Genomic DNA, 17,700 nt, shown 5'->3' with positions numbered 1-17,700 from the left:
AATAGATCTTCACCTCCATCCACCCCAATAAAGGGAGATTGGGCAAAAATTTGTGCTTTCCCGATTATGGACGTGTGCATGTTTCTGATTGATAATTGCCAAACTCTTGATCAAATGTGAAGTGAAAACCAACATTAAGTGCTCCGCAAAGCAACTCGGTGGAATGAGCAGGATCATCAGTTAAAGCCCATAGAAATGTTCATAAAAGTACAACACAGGGACTATATTAACATACTTATTAAAAACTGAGGGCAGGGGTGGGCAAGTGTGAAGAGTGAGGCAATTACATTTTTCATGTAAAGTCCTTCCCTGAATTTCAATGTATTAGAACCCAGATAATCGGTGGCTTCTGATAGCTCTCTTCATCTGAAGGGAGACCTCCCTGCCCAATTAACTGTCCCCAGTATAATTCACAAAACCTAAATGCATTTCAAAATGCTGCACAGAAAGGAACCACGATGACCAAAATAATCTGCCCAGGTGCATTTTGGATATTGTGTAAAGAATGATGCCCTCAAAACTTGGACTCCTTCCCTTGCCGTATAGTGACATGTTAGCATTTAGGATCCTACTAAATCAATAGATACACTTAACCAATCCTCCCTCAACCATTCAGTTGTTTAGGATGAAATGAACAACACATGCTGACCTGGACCACCTTCTAAGATCAGAGAGACTAGTGAACTTTCTCAAACCCATAAATAGCCAGCTCTCCTTCAGAAATAGTCAGCTCTCCTTCAGGCACTTTCATGGACTAATAGAAAAAAAATTACCCCATCAAATGGTACAGTGCTGTGTTCCAAGAGGGCTACATTCTGGGGAGCTGATATCGACATTGCCTAACAGAAACTTATAATATAGTTCAGGATTTCTTTCCTTTTTTTTAAAAAAAGGAAGTATTGGGACAAGTTATTTCACAGGCTACATCTTACTAGTTCCAGCATGTATTAATGGTCACACACATAGGTATTTGCAATAGGTAACTGTACAAAGACAGGCACACACAAACACACACACACACATACACACACACACACACACACAGAGAGAGAGAGAGAGAGAGAGAGAGAGAGAGAGAGAGAAACACAGAGAAACAGAGAGACAGAAAGAGACACACACAGAGATTGAAGAAAAAAGTGGTGCTTATTTTTAAAAAGTAAAAATTAACACAAGTAGTAAATTACTTATCATATGTAAAGAAATACTTACCAGAGAAAATTTAATGAAGCAAGATGACTGTGAGAGAAATACATCCACGATTCAAGGAGATATTCCATGATCTTCCAAAGCAGTGTAGATTTGTGAGCTGCAGGACAGTAGGAGTTGGAAATATTCAATAGTTCCTGGTGGCATCTAATCAAGTGAAAGCCACTTAGCCACTTACTGGAGGGTCCAAGAACCCAAAAGTAAAGGATGCAAAAATGTTAAAGCAGTCTTTTTTTTTTTTTTTTTTTCCCCTTTTACTGAGGATGGGTAATAGTGGCAACCTTTCCTATGATGATCCTCTGGGGAACAAATCTACAGAACTGCATGTCCCCACACAGTGTGGAAAGACAGAAGCTGAGTAACCCAAGAGAACAGGATGAATAAGACAAACAGATCTGCAAAGAGAAGTAAAAGGATGTGTTGGAAACAGGGAGTAGACAACTAGTGAGCTAGGCTGTAGTCATCCCCAGAGAGCAGCAGCACTGATTTAGGCTGCTGGGGATGATCCAATGAGAATTCAGGAGAGCATCGCTTTGGAAATCCTGCAGGATCTTCCCCCTCACAGTTCTTTTCAGAGTTTACCTGTGCTGAGAACGTTATCATTAGGATTAATAGTATTCCATCAGTGCATTTCACTAGCACGTCCCTGGAACCCTTTCCCTTGCAGGAACTGATCCAGGCATAGGAAGAAAACCTGACATAACACAAACCCCAAATAAAGCAGCTGGACCGGTCCCGTTGCGTTGATCTAATCCTCGGCGATTTTTGCATAGACAAGGGCTGGGAGGTGAATGGTTGAAGGTCGTACCTCAAGAGTTTTCGAGGGCGCTATGCTTTTTGGAGGGTTAGCAAGAGGACCCAGAAGTGGGTGATGGGATACCTCGGCGGCGGCAGCCCTCCTAAGTCCCACTTCCTTGTTAAATCATGCTGCCTGCGTGTAAGGCAATTGCTTTCAGTCCTGAGCCCCTGAGCCAGGACCATACTCCAAGAAGCTAGATTTTAGGGCAGTCCGAGAACTGTCCCTGGTCCCTTGGGGGTGGGTTAGGAGGGGTGCACGAGTGGCCGCTTGTGCCATGTCTGCCTTGCATTTGATTCCAGCAGTTATCGAGCTAAACTAGAGAAACAAATAGCTTTGTTGTGGATTGCATTGTCGAGCCATTTTCGTGTCCTGATACCGCATAAACGATCACCTGATCACTGGATCGATTGGGTAAGATTAGCCTGATCTCTTCTCCCGTTCCCTTTCTGTGACCACCCCCCCCCTCCCGTTCTCTTCCTAAACCTATTCCTTAACCTTTCTTTCTCTGCTTCTTTTCCTCTCTCCTCTTTTCTCCTTTCTCTCTGAAATCTACTGCCACTGGGGAACTTGCCTGTTTGACTGAGAAGCTGATAACACTGTAACCGACTTGACTTGTTTGTTTGTTTGTTTATACCACGGAATGAACATCACCTCCCTGCTAAATATATTTTGTTTGGAAAGATTCTGGGTCCTCATCTTTAGAGATTCTCTGAGTGACCCAGACGCTGTGTAGAGAGTACAGTCAGATATGAGAGTCTTTAGCTCTGGATTCCAGTTCAGTCTTGCTGAAGCTTACAAATTATGCATCTGTCTGTTTTAGAAATAAGAAGAGAAGGTAACCCGGAAATCGATTTATTTGTTGTAGAAACTGAATTGCTGAATGGTGGAAGGGTTAATCATTTACTGAGGATAAAAAGGTTCTGCATAAGTAATCTTATTTTCTGCAGTTGAAAAGGCAACACATTGCTTCTCAGTGACCCATCCCCCACTCCATTCATTTATATCCTTTCTGTATGTAAATCACGGAGGAGCTGGGTCACTGGAAATTTTCTTTTCCTCTTTCCTGGGAGAGTAGAAGCCTACAAATGTGAAGTTGGGGGGGGGGGGGGTCGCTTTGGAAACAATATCAACACTTTAAGGTCTTTATGATCTTATCTAAAAATACTGACAGGTAAAGTATCTAAAGGATACCTCTCACTTTTAACTCCTTCTTTTCTGGAAATGAAGTAAATTTTGGGATTGTAGTTCATGTTAAATATACTTTGACTACACTTTAGCTAGCCCTGTTTTAAGACTAATACTCTTTCAGCCATAGTAATAATGATTTTGGTTGTCTTTTCACAGCTTACAGGAAAGATAACACTAGAAATCTTTTATTATTAAGTGTGCATCTTAGTTCCAATTCCTATATCTAATCCACTGTCCCAAGTAGATATTTGATGTTCATGATAAGACTTTCTGGCTTGCCAAGAGTCTATAGCACCCCCACTTGTGGTTATCTTGAAGGGAGGGCATGTACAAACTTGTGAAGAAGCTGAGCAGCTCTTGATAGTACTATTATTATATTCTGCTAAACGTGGACAATAACAAGTCTCAAAACTGGTATGAACTTGGATTACGAGTGCAAGCTGACTATTGTGGACCCAAAATATCACAGGAGGCTGTCAAGTGAAAAGCATTGGAATTTTGAATTACCAAATACATTTCACTGGCAAAGCATGTATATTAATTTTTCCTCTGTTATTAATCCTTTTAATAATTGATTTGTTAACCTGTTGATAATAAGTGTAGCACCTTATTTCCAAATTTTAATAAAAAAGATCAGCTCATTAGTGTAAATATACATGTCTTTACAAACATGAGGACTTGAGCCTCAACAGAAATATATACTAAAGTTCTATTTAATAAAAACAAAATTTTTTATAATAACCATCATTGTAGAAGTCAGTATTATAACTTAAAGAAAGAAAGCAAAGTGCCATGCAGCAGAAACAAAACAAAATATGTGTGTTCAAGTATCTATAGTGTTAATTACTATCAGACTGTTAAAGGCAAAAATTTAGGAAGGACATGGTGATATAACTTTTCTTTTTCATTTCAGGATGCACACTGTCTTGAATGCTCTGACAAGGTAGAAAATTTCTTTAGTGTCTCATTTTCTAACAAGTTGGATTATTTTTGTGTATCTCTGTGCTCATTACAGAGGCTGACAAATTCTGCCAAGAGGACCTGAGGCCACATAAAGAGCTGATATCAACATCTTGCGATATGTTCACTACCAATACAGCTTAACACTGCGTCATATACAGCCCATACTTTCTTTCCCTGAGAGCCACAGACTGTTGTCCAAGGACGCTTACCTATCTGACAATTAAGAGGAATGTGCTGTTTATTTCCGACGCAGTCTGACTTTTGTCAGAAAATTGAAACAAGGTTTTATTTTATAGACATCCACAGTGATGAAGTCTTGTATTCTGTATTTGTGGCTGTGTAGAACTGAGGCCAGCTTAGACTATGTACTAACACCTTGACTCAACAAGCAAACAGTGTGTATATGTGGTGTATATGTGTGTATATGTGTTTGTGTATTTATCTCTGGGTGTGTAATGTTCTTAATTTTTTTCAAAGAACAGGAGAAGATTCATTTCATAACTCTTAAAAATTTTAGAAAAGTTTTATAATTTTCCAAGTATTATTAATTAATTTACATGCTTGAATAAAATATTAAACTATGTGATTACTCAACTATACCTTCATGTAATGTCATAGAAATTGTGTCCCCTGTCTTCTGTCTTCAGAGCAAATATCTCTTTTACAATGCCTTATGAATATAAGATATTTTAGTTTCAAGGTGAGAGGGTAGCTTTTTTATTTCAGGGTGCTCATCTGAAACTATTCATTTAGTGGACTTCACAATAGTGATGGGTGTGTTTTGCCTTCTTGTCTTATCTTCCATCATAGCAACCAATCAAAATATTTCACATATTACCTCAATAAAAAACCTGCCAAAGCAGCATTCAAATGATGCAATGTTAGAGATGGAGTGTAGCATTAAAGAATGTTCTGCATATAGCTGGATCTGTGGATTTGCTGTTCAGAGCACCCCCCCCAAAACAACAGAAGTATATTTATATTATTTGAAATATATATATATATATATATATATATATATATATATATATATATATATAGTGTGTGTGTGTGTGTGTACAAAAGCTCACATGAAGAGTCACTTTTTTCCACCATGTAGGGTTCCAGGACTGATCTTAGCTTTGGGGCTTGGTTGTAAGAATTCACCCTGCTGTGCTGTCTCATCATTACCCACACAATATTTTATTACAGAAATCATGTTGCAGTTTTCTTATAAAGAAAACATATGTCAGATTATTTTTAATATTAAATCTAATTTATAATAAAATATAAAATTAAGAACCCATTAAGGAAGAGTTTACATATATATAATGTATATGAACTGAATATATAAATATGAGTATTTTTATAGCATGAATATGAAAGAGCCATATTTGACACAAATTTATGCATCTTTGTCCTCACTACAATATTAAAATGTGTTCACTTTAGTCTCCTTGCTGTTTACTTTGTCTTCAGAGCTTTCACATTGAAAGTATCCAAAGTTGCTTTAGTACCTCTGTGTGTAGTAATAGTCACATTTGATTTTATAAGATCAAGGTGCTGTTAAATAAAGTGATCCAATGTATTTGAATCTTAAGTAAAAAAGTTTTGGAACTAGCCAGTTTATCTAGATAATTTGCTCAGTTCTTTCATACTAGCAAAGAAGCCAAGAACTAATGGTTACTAGGTTATTATCAGCATATGCCAACTAGTGATCTAAGGAATCTGAGATGCAGTTTTCTGGGCTTTTCAGCTACTGTAAATTATATCTATTAAATCCTTCAGTTGTTTTTACAGGAGGCATCATTTGAGACTATGATAAAGAATCAGTGGAAGGAAAGAATAACACTACAAAGACAAATAATGTGCATTTAGCTATGTCAGAACATGTAGGAAGCTATTATAGACACTCCCCTGCCCTCTCTCATATGAGGAGAAAAATTTAACATCATAATCCTGATTTCTCATGGAGTGCCTTCAATTTTCTTTCTGTTCTAAGTTTTATTTATGTGTTAGACTATCTTTAGTCTGTTACACCTTCACACTATAAACTGTGGAAAGTCAAGCTATGTGCAATATAATACTCCAATAAGACACATTTAATTTACTTCTAATTTCTAATCTTGATAGAAAATCAGATTTTTGCAAAGAGAAAAACAATCTAATAATCCTCACATAAAAGGCATATGACCTAGAAATTTTCTTATAATCAAAACATGCACAATACATATTTCATTAAAATAATAAAAATTTTTAAAATTTATATAAAATAACAAAAGCTTAGTCATTTAAAATAGCTTAATTTTCTAAAATGCAGAAATCCATAAAAATTTATTTCAATCTTTTATGTATGTCAACATTTGAGTATTTTATGCAATTATTTATGCATTTATTTATTCATTCCATAAGCCTAAAGTGAATATGAGTGTCCACACTCATTTATCAAATGTTCCTTTTGAAATATATAGGAAAAACCCAACAACAACTACAACAAAAATAACAAAAATGAGATCTAAACATTTTTAAATGCCCATGCTATTATCTTACCAACTTAAAATGTTTAAGCTAAAAAAAAAAACTTATTTATGACTTATGGAATTACTGTTAGAAACAATTGTTGAGTAGAGTTTGCACTTCTTGATATGTTTTTGTGCTCATACTAAGTCTTTCTATGCATATAATTGGTATAGAGCTGACTACATTTACAATAACATTTTGTCAACTACTGTTTTCACACTGGGAAAAAAGTAAATCCCAATTGTGTTTCCTTCACGTTATTTTTATTGTCCTCCCTCTATATTCCTAATATCTAGCACAGTAGTCAACAAAGAGAAAATGCTCAATAATGTTTACTTAAAGGCTGTAACTAAGTAGTTCATTAAACTTTCTACCATTTTAATTAAAGCTTGTATTTAATTTACTTATTTATTTACAAACACAGTTTGTGAATAAAGCATTATATTTCAAAATATTTTTTACAATACTTGTTATACATTGACCCAGTGTTACAAATAAGAATTGTCAGTCTTCATAAACAACTCTGGATTATTAATGTGTTAATAGACATGTTATTAACATGATCTTTTTACCATTCTGCAAAGTCAAGCATATGCTTATTTGAAAATGGAGAAGTAATGTATAAGGAAATTAAAAATCAGTTATTAACTTTTGTCTTAATCTGTCTTTTCAGGCTGCTGTGATAAAACATCTTATGTTAGATGTCTCAGACAACAGATCTTTACTTTTCTCATCATACAGACTAAAAGACCCAGGTGAAATTATCTGTAAATGTGGTCCTTGGTATGTATCTACTTTCTGGTTTGCAGATCTGTAAATGTGGTCCTTGGTATGTATCTACTTTCTGGTTTGCAGTAGAAGTCTTACTTAATGCTTACATAACATTTCCCATTGGTACACACACACACACACACACACACACACACACACACACACAAGTTAGAAAGCAAAGTAGAAAAACAGAAGGAAATATCCTCTTCCTTAATTCATTGACCACAATGTACAATGATTGGCCATCCAATGTTTGAAATTACACAGTAAAACCAGTCTATAACAAGATCACTAGATATACAAATGTGTCAGTGAAAGCTCTCTAGATCTCAACCATTTACAAGAACAACCGTCAATGAAGGATTGCTGAGATCAGGAACAACAGTCTTCCCCAGGGAAAAGCATACCAATTGGTTATCAAATACTGAAGGTCAGCCATGAAAACATACATATAGGTAACATTATTCAGATGAAGTATGTTGTATTTAAAAATTTATATGTGCAAACAATTATACATTTGTGAAATAACAATATTTGAAAAGAGATGCTATGAATTTGAAAATAAAAGCAAGAAAGTACTATATTGGGTTGTTTTGTTTTAGTGAGAAATGTTATATTATAATTTCTAAATTAAAAATATTACTGAGATGTCACTGAATTTTTGTGAGTTCTTTGTTATTTTAATTATTTTTTGTTTTTATAACTCTGTGTGTGTGTGTGATCATGTATTTGTGTGGGTGAGTCATCATAGACTCCATATGCTCTGTATTACCCTGGAACTAGAGATTGATGACATTGTGTCCAGTCTGACACTGGTACCAGTAATTGCCTTCAGAATGTCTATAAAACCACTATGCAGTCTTAACCAGTGCACCAGTTCTCCAGCCCTGATGGACTTTTTTTTATATACCAAATTGCAGTTCTTACAGTTTTAAAAAGAATTTACAATTATTAATTTTAAATGATTTTGTTAATAACGTTACCATGTTATGTAATATAAATTATTCATTTGCTTCTCAGAAATAAAATATTTTCATATAAAAATAAAATACTGTAATATAATGATAGTTTAAAACTAGTTTATGTAAAATTTTTGCTATTTGGAGTTCATAAGATTAACAGATTTTATTTTTTCAATTCATTATATTAGTAACTTAACTACTAATAACTGTTCAATAATGTTATGACTAAAATATATTCATTACATAGGGAATAATACAAATAGGTATGTTTCTAGCTACCTATCATAAATATAATTGTAATATATACAAGGAAACAAAAAAGCAAAATAGAAATATTACAAAAATGATGACCCAAACATCTTAAGGTTGTTTTTTACATATGTACTTAAAAATATGCAGAACCTGAGTCTCAAAAAATGAGAATGTTGTGTTTCATGACAAAAATAGCTTTCCAGACTTTATAATATATACTTTTTAATGTATAGGTCATCTTGTTTCTAATTGGAAACCTCAAAGGGCAGCGGGGGCACTGGGTATGAATCAGAAAGGACAGTAAGAAAGTATAATGGCTAGACTTAATTTGGAGTTTGGTAAGCCAGGTTCTGGCTGAGAAAATTCTGGAGTATGGAAAGGAAAGGAAACAAACCTTTAGAGCTTCTAGAAGCAATGTGCCCATTTAGAGATTGGAAGACAAAAACAAACAACCTCCCCCACCCCCCCCCAAAAAAAACCCCACTATTTTCTACAAATTGATTGAATAGTTAAGAGTGTATAAGATTGCATGAATTTATTTTAAATATACTAGTTAGCATATATCTTTATGTGTGTTCAAAGCACTATCCATGTAGCAGATAAATATACTAAGATGTGAGACAGAGAAGGAGAGAGGAGACAAAGAGAGAGAAAGACAGAATTGTGTTCAGTTTATTCAAGACTGTTAGGAAATTACCAGACACAGGATGAAGAAAAGACACTAAACAAAGTAGATTATGTGCATATGTTGCTGACATTTAACAAATATAAAAAAATTGTAAGGAAGAAAGAAAAGAGATCTAAAATGAGGATCAAGAGAATGACAGTGTGTGTGGTGCGAGTAGGGGTGTACTTTTATGAGTAGAGTGGCACAAAGCTATTTGATCTTTTTCTTCTTAAAGTTTTTAGAGTATACAATCAGAAAGCTAACTGAACATTTACTTAATTAGGATTCATCATTAATTATAGTGTCTTATGAACTCTGAAGGCCTTTCACCTATTTAAATAAGGAGAAGCTAAACTGCTTGCTTGTTAATTCTCTTGGTAGCTCTGAGTCTCCTTAATGCTTCTACTTTCTTTTCTTGAGAAATAGATACCTTGTAGGATGATGAAAATTAGTCCTTTAAAATTAATATCTAAGTTTGGTTCCATGGAGAAACTATGAATTTATAGAGAAAAAAAATTTGTAAAGATTATATAAAATTGATTCCATATTTATCGAAAAAGAATAAGCCTAAAAGACCATTTGACAAATATTTATTGATCATTTATTCAATATTCCCTATGAATAACATCCTGTAGCGAAAATGAGATTTTTGTGTTACAAGGACATAAAAATAATTTATAATATTTTAACTCTAGTTGCAGAATAAGTAAATTGATAAATATGAACAATTTTCACGTACTTCTTTAATAGTCATTTTTACAAAAGAAAAATAAAATAAACAAATGTTGATGTTGTTTGTGGGCCAAGGGCTTCCAATGTTGGTGGGGGGCTAAATGAGACCATTAAAGAGAAAGTCCCTAAGAAAAATACAAATATTAACAAAACTATTCCATCAATGATTCGAGAAAATAGTAACCCTAGAATCAAATATTACTGCTTCTATAAGCATTTGAATTTCTTTGCCCATAATTTTAAACCATAGCTTGAAATTTCTTAGACTTCAACAAAAAATAGTTGAAGAATAGAAGCGTTTTTTCTACATAAAGTGAATGATTTAAATAAGAACTCAAAATAAATTAAGGTTTTATTTCTTTGTTTTTCTAGAGTTCAGATAACTTACTAGAATGACTTTAGTGTTCTAATTCACATGCCTTCAGTGATCCAGAAAGGAATCTTTTCATGGCTCAGCAATGTACTAAGTCTTTAAACTTTTTGGGCTGTATTTGGCAAATATAGGCAAATCACCAAAAAGATTTGATGGACATTCAATGTCCACTAGCCAAATTATTCACAGGACCACTGTCGTACACATGGACACATGTCGTGGACCAGCTGTGGCTCAGTCTTTCTTTTTTTTTTTCTTTTTTTTTTTTTTTTCCCCTCCCTCAGGATGTTCAGGTATGCTGCCACCAAACTGAAAAGATGAAGCAAAGTTAGGAACAGATGTCATATGAAGGATCCAGGTCTGAGCCTTGTGTGAGGGGGAGGGTTGGGGGAGGGGGTAGGTGTGGGAGAGGGTTGAGGATTTTAGTGTTACAGCTTTCTTTTAAGATAATACTCAATGAAATAGCTCTTTTAAGCAATCTTCAGTGAAGTAGCTGGTACATTACACTTTATTTGGGGTTACCAAGGGCTATATATGGAACTTGGAGCGTGGGAAGGGCTTTTCAGAGAGAATGTAAAAATCAATGGCTGGAGCTTACATGCTATGAATGCCTTATTTGTATGGATAGGCATTTCAGGAATCCCAAGTACTTGCTGGGTGGGTTCTTACTGGAAAAGAGCAACTTGTAGGCTTGCCAAAGGCTACATGAACTTCCTGAGGTATAGGGTTTGTGTGTGTGTGTGTGTGTGTGTGTGTGTGTGTGTGTGTGTGTGTGTGTGTGGTGTTTTTCTGGTCAGGAGGGGGGATCTAATTCCTCAGACAAGATCAGAGAAGGACAAGCCTTGTTGGAAAAAGAGAGAGAGATCTCTACTTTGTGTTAAGCTCAGAGGAGCTGTCTAAACATAGTAGATTTCAACCATAAGTTGCAAGGTTTCCCAACAGATCACACCTAGCTACAAGGGATGTTAAATAACAGAGTTATCCTTCAAGTCTGAGAAGATAAAGCAACATAGTGAAAGCAACATCCTATGATGATTTGATCATTTCAAAGAATTTTTCTAAATGATTAAAGCATATTTACTATAAAGGGAGGAATTCACCGATCTTCTGTGACTAAGGCAAAAGGTTAAATAAAAGAGGCCAGTAGATAACAAGGGAAACCAGACCATTCTATAAACTAATAAACTATGTATATTTACTTCTTAAACAAATGTGTATCTATTTTCCCTGACTGTTTTCACAAAATTTCTTTGTATTATTCAACTAGATATACACATGCTAATACACCAACAATGAACAAACGCATACACAAAGTTAATCTAGTGACAGTATATATTTCACAGACACTTTCTCAAAATAGATGCATGACTTACTATAAAAGCATAACCTCTAAAACTATGAAAAAACAGCATATAAAATACTTAGATGTTCTTGAGTTGAGAAAATATTTTTGATATAACTAATAAATAATTCCTGAAAAGTAGTAAGTTGAACATCATTAATATTAAAAGCCCCTTCATAGCAAAGGATATTTAAAAAGTGAAAGGATGGCAACAGACTTAGAGAAAAATTTTCCAAAACACATATATGTTAATTGTTGGTACTAAAATATACATGGATCATATAAAACTCAGCAATCATAAAAAAAAAAAAATCAACCGAAACTAGACAAAAGATTTGAACAAAAACTTTACCAAACATGATTTAAAGGCTAATGGTTTCTTTTCTTTTCTTTTTTTTTTATTCTGCCTGTATATTCTTCTCAGAGACATCATAGCCTGAAATGGAGTTAAGATGGATAACAGAGACCTTAGCAAAGACTTAAATAAGAAATTAAACTTTTTCTTTGGTTGGCAACCAGAACATGAAAATCTTAAGAAAGAACAAGGGAGTGTAGAAGTCTAAAAGTATGGCAGAGGATTTGAAGTCTAACAGAATACTCTTGGATAGTACTGGGACACCTCTCAATGGAAAGACAAAAAAAAAAAAAAATGTTGATCTTATTTTTACACTACAGTGCTTGACCCTTCCAAACATCAAGAGTTTCCTCTACAAGGAGTTGCATCTCCTGACTCTTTAAATGCAGGAGATACCTTATCTGTTCATGGACAAGAAGACTTAATTCTTCTGATCTATAGAGTTATGAAGTCCTATGGATAATAATTTCTTTAATCAAAAGACAAGGGATAAAATCTAGGATAACTTGAAGACTAGTACAGAGGAATACAAATTTGAACAATAGGTGTCCATTATAAAAAATATTTTATATGAAACTAACTACAACTTCCATCTGTAATAAAGAATTCCTGGAGATAAAAATGTATGGGAGAATTTGGTACATACAATAAAATGTATTAAGAGGCTGGGTAGATATGTTAATATAGCAAAGCAATCTATGAAAATGTTCACAAAGTTATACAATTTATATTTGCATAAAATTCATGTTTGTAAAATGCGTGAGAATCATCTCCATGTAATATGTTATTATTCCTCATAGGCGTAATGTTACATGATCATTATGAATGAATGTTGTTGTTGAGCATTTGCAGCCTTCTATATGTAAGAATACTAAGTCCTGCAGTCATTTCAAGAGTGTACTTCTAAGACATCCTTCTTGGGATTTAAGTGCAATTAGAAATAATGCAACAAATACCTGAAACTTTATTATTTGATATAAAGTGACTCTACTGAGAGGTCAGGAAAAAATCAAAAGTGAACCCCATTTCTTTTTTTCCCAACATGTTCTATGAAATTGGTGATTTATTTCATGAGTCATAAAATAAGCAAATGCGGAAACAGAAAGGAGATATTTACTTTGTGGCTCCTAAGATTTGCTAGAGTGTTGTTGACAGCTTCCTAAAGCAGATGTATTTGTTATTATCTAGCACTGACAACATGTGCTGTCAAATTTGGAAAAGTAACATTTTTTTTTTTAGATAAGCTGCACTGTAAAGATGTTTAGAATTTGTTTAAGAGCATGAAGTATACTTCAGATAGGGAAAAATGTAGAAAATAAGCTGCTATTAGAATATGCTTAGTGCTTCCCATAACTTCAGTTAACTCAGTCGTTCTGGATTTCTGACGGGGTTGAAGACCTATAGTCTCATAGCCAATCCCGGATATTTACTTTGAGAGAAAAGATTTGAGAGGATGGTTTTCAGCTGACATTCATTCTAAAGCCAAGAAAAAAAGCCAGGTTCAGAACTAAGTATTTTAGTTAGGAGGGATGACAGAGGTTCTGGTTAGTCAACAAAATGATGGACTGGGTATTAGGTCTACCTTGTACCTTATTGACCCAAATTGGTAAAGTTATGCTCTAATTGTATTTTAAGAGAAAAGTTTTATTTTAACAGGAAGGGTGATATGTAGGAGGAACTAAGGTGGGAGGAGTAAGGAGAGGAAGAGGAGGAGTAAGGAGAGGAGGAGGAGAAGGAGAGGGGGAGCTAGGTGATGAGAGAGAAAGAGAGAGAGAGAGAGAACATGGAGGCAGATGTTCACATGTCTCTGCCAGTCAAAAGTAGTTGGTATATCTAGGTTGGGTATTGGGTTACACTTCTGATTGTATGGGCATCTTGTTATTGAGCATTACCAAACTTATAAAGCCTTTGATTGGCATTAAAAAAAAAAAAAAAAAACGTACTATAAAAACAAAAAGAAGAAGGGGGGATGGAATAGGGGTTGTCTAGGGAGGGGAACTGGGGAAAGGGGATGGCATCTGAAATGTAAATAAAATATCCAATAAAGATTTTCAGTTCTCCAAAATAAAAAAATTAAATAAATAAAAGTAAAAATAAAAGAAGATGGTTAGCATTAAAAAAAAAAAAAAACCAAAAAAACATGATCCAACCTTCTGGTAGAAAATAAAAAGACTATAGAACCTGTGTCCAAAAGTGAAGTTCTCCACCCCTTCTTTGGAAAACAGATGGTTACTGGAGAAAGTCTAAGAGAGTAACTCAGCAGAGGGAGAAGCCTATCAGGCTCCATCTCCAGTCATGACAGCCACCATGGTGACTCTGGCTCCTCTAATGTCCAGATGAGATCAACATACAGAATGGCAGGTATTTGGAAAGATTTTAAAGTCTCTGAACCTTACCTGTGGTAGTCTTTCATAAGGATTCACATTATAGTAGCCAGTATTTGCCATACTATACTGATCTACTTCATAAATAATGCATAACTAAGCTGGCTTGAGTTTCAAACACTTTATCCTAATTTACCATCTACATACATCATCATAAAGCTACTAAACCTTCTTATAAGTAGTGACTCCAGGTACAGTAACTCCAGGTACAACAACTGGCAGCTGATTTCCTACCACTTCTTATGTTACTAATGATCAGTTTAGATATTATTCAGTCTTCATGTTTTATGGTGAATAATAGAAAATTATCTGCCTCTGAACTCAAAGAAGCTAATCTTGGTCTTTAGATAAAGAAATTGCTGTTACCAGTCCTTCACCAAGGATCTCAGAAATGTAATCTGTAATTTAAAAAGGACTAATATTTGGCCATAATATGAAGTAACATCTTATAAGAAGGGAGCTATATGTTAAAAGGCTTCCCAGTCTTTATGATCTTCATCCAAAGGGAACCTTAGCCCCTTTAAGCAAGTATGTTCCCATGTATTTCCAGAATGATGTCAGTATTTTTATCTAACATTCTATTTATGAAAGAAGTATCTATATCATTATAAAATAAAATAAGAAATAAGACAATATATCAAATGCTGGATTCTGTTTAATTCCCATAGCATTTTGAGTCTTTAATACTGAGTACTATATTAGTATTCTTTCCTCTTTTTATTCAGTTTATTTATATGGTTAATTACAACACTTATTTTCTTTCTTTGTTAACTTTTTAAAATTTTAATTAATTAGTTTATTTATATCCCAAACTCTGTTTCTCCTCCCAGTCCACTCCGTCTCCCACCTCACAGAGTCCCTACCTCATTCTCCATTCCCTTCTGTTCTGAGACTGTGGGTGCCCCGTGGATATGCCAGGACCCTGGAGCATCATATCTTTGTAGGGTGATGTGCAACCTCTCCCACTGCTGCAAGACAAGTCAGCTCTATGTGCCTAGGGCCTTCGTCCTGTCTATGTATGCTCTTCGGTTGTTAGTTCAGTCACTGAAAGCTGCCAAGGGTTCAGGTTAGTTGACTTTCCTGTGGAGTCCCCATCTGCTTCAGGGCCCTCAATCCTTTCCCCAGCTTCCAAGAAAGCTGTAGACTTCCTTCCAAAGTTTGGCTGTGGGTATCTGCATCTGTTTCAGTCTGCTGCTGTGTTATTCTAGACTCCTGTCTGCAACTATAAGAGATTATCATTAATAGTGTCAGGGATTGGTGCTTGCCCACGGAATGGAACTCAAGTTGGGCTGGTAATTAGTAGGCCATCCCTTCAATCTCTGCTTCATCCTTGTCCCCTCATTGCTTTTAGAGAAGACAAATTTTAGGTCCAAAGTTTTGAGGGTAGGTTGGTGTCCTTATCTTCCACTGGTGTTCCTGCCTGGCTACAGGAATTGGCTTCTTCTGGTTTCATGTCCCCACTCTTAGGAATCTCAGTTAGATTCAAGTGAATTGATTCAAGGAAACCTCCCTTACAGCCAGGCTCTGGGGCTTTCTAGAGATTCCCATGACCTCTCCACCCTAGGAAGCTGCAGATTTCCATTCATTCTCCAATCCTTCTAGCCCACTCTCCTGTCTCTCCTTACACCTGGTCTTGACCTTTCCATTTACCTCCTTAGCCACTCTTTCGCCAGGTTTCTCCTCCCTCTGCCTCCTATTTTTTATCTCCTGCTTCTAAGTGAGATTCAAGCATCCTTGCTTGGGCTTTCTTTCTTGTTTAACTTCTTTCTGTCTGTGGAGTGCATCATGGGTATCTTGCACTTTATTATGGCTAATATCCATTTAGTAGTGAGTACATGCCATGTATGTCCTTTTGGCTCTTCATTACCTCACTCATGCTAGCATTTACTAGTTCCATCCATTTGCATGGAAAATTCATGATGTCTTTGTTTTTAATAGCTGAATAATATTCCATTGTGTAAATGAACCACATTTTCTGTTTCCATTCTTCGTTGAGAAATACCTGGGTTGTTTCCAATTTGTGGCTATTATGAGTAAAGCTGCTATGAACATAATGGAACATATGTCCTTATGGTATTGTAGAGCATTGCCAAGAAATAGCTTTGGCTTGCAAAGGGGATCCTGAAGGAAGGGGTGTCTTGGAGCAAGAAACAAACAACTGGAAGTCAAATTGTGGATTAATAATTTATGGCCTATGCTTTGCTTGGGACAGCCTTTTCAGACCTCTCTCTCTCTCTCTCTCTCTCTCTCTCTCTCTCTCTCTCTCTCTCTCTCTTTTGTGCTCCAGACCACTTTTTCTTGTTGTTCTAAAAACTCTCTGGATAGCTCATCTTTGGAAGATCAAAAGCCCAATCTTGTATTTACATATCAATTCAGTCATTATCTCAGATTCCTTTTGATTATCCTATGTTCAGCATTCCATGACACTAGCCCCTTGACTTTTAGGAAAAGGGCAGTAAATACATGTTTTTTAACATTGCAAATTATTTCAGATAGCTACCAGCCTTTGTATATTTAGCTGGGTAGGATCCAATTCTGAGATTACCAGATTACCATTATGACCACACCAAGACCTAAATTGGCTGTATCACAGGTTGTTCTTGAACTCACGAATATGACTGCCTTTGCATCTTTCTGACAAGATGGCTTATAGTGCCTCTGTTTATCTAGGTACAAGAAGCACCTCAACTAATTGATATTAAATCCTTATATTTTGCATAGTTGAGAAATTATCTATTTTAAACTCATGATTTTAGAGCCCCCCTCCCACTGCTTTAAACAGTGTCCTGAATGTCACATCATTCTACCATTTTTCTGAGACATTAAACTTCCAACCTTGTGCTGTTTATAATTATCATGAAGTCATTAACCATGGCAGGGAGAACATCCCCTTATAACCTTGACAGGGAGAATATTTCTGGAAGGAAGAACATGAAGTAAAAAAAAAAATTATATATAAACATGGCCTGCTGTCTCTGTTCCAGGGGCTGTATCCATGCTATTCCATCCCTAAAACGGCCATGCAGGACTTAGCAGAACATTTTTGGGGTATATGGCCAGGAGCAGTATACCTGGGTCCTTAGGTAAAACTATTTCTAATTTTATAGTATCTGTATAGAAAATAATCCATTTTGTTTAGATTTAGCAGTTTTTTTGAAGTATAGCCTTTTGAAGTAAAACCTGATGATTTTTAAAAATTTCCTCAGT

General features: G+C 35.3%; 1 protein-coding gene and 1 long non-coding RNA gene across 3 annotated transcripts in view; one reads left to right on the top strand and one right to left on the bottom strand.

Moving 5' to 3' along the window:
• Brinp3 (BMP/retinoic acid inducible neural specific 3) overlaps positions 1 to 1,920 on the bottom strand; it is a 373,430-nt gene extending 371,510 nt beyond the window's left edge. For both annotated transcript variants that reach the window (XM_034513172.2, XM_034513171.2), the window contains exon 1: positions 1,210 to 1,920. The gene's annotated coding sequence lies outside the window, so the exon portion shown is untranslated. The remainder of the gene's footprint in view (positions 1 to 1,209) is intronic.
• Positions 1,921 to 10,769, top strand: LOC143443681 (uncharacterized). Its single transcript, XR_013112858.1, has 4 exons — positions 1,921 to 2,416; positions 4,107 to 4,136; positions 7,329 to 7,438; positions 10,697 to 10,769. It is a non-coding gene; the product is annotated as an uncharacterized LOC143443681 (long non-coding RNA).
• Positions 10,770 to 17,700: the final 6,931 nt, after the last annotated feature.

The sequence above is a fragment of the Arvicanthis niloticus genome, chromosome 10 (genome assembly GCF_011762505.2).
Source record: "Arvicanthis niloticus isolate mArvNil1 chromosome 10, mArvNil1.pat.X, whole genome shotgun sequence".
In the NCBI taxonomy this organism is placed as follows: Eukaryota; Metazoa; Chordata; class Mammalia; order Rodentia; family Muridae; genus Arvicanthis; species Arvicanthis niloticus.
This window is presented reverse-complemented; position numbering and strand designations above follow the sequence as displayed.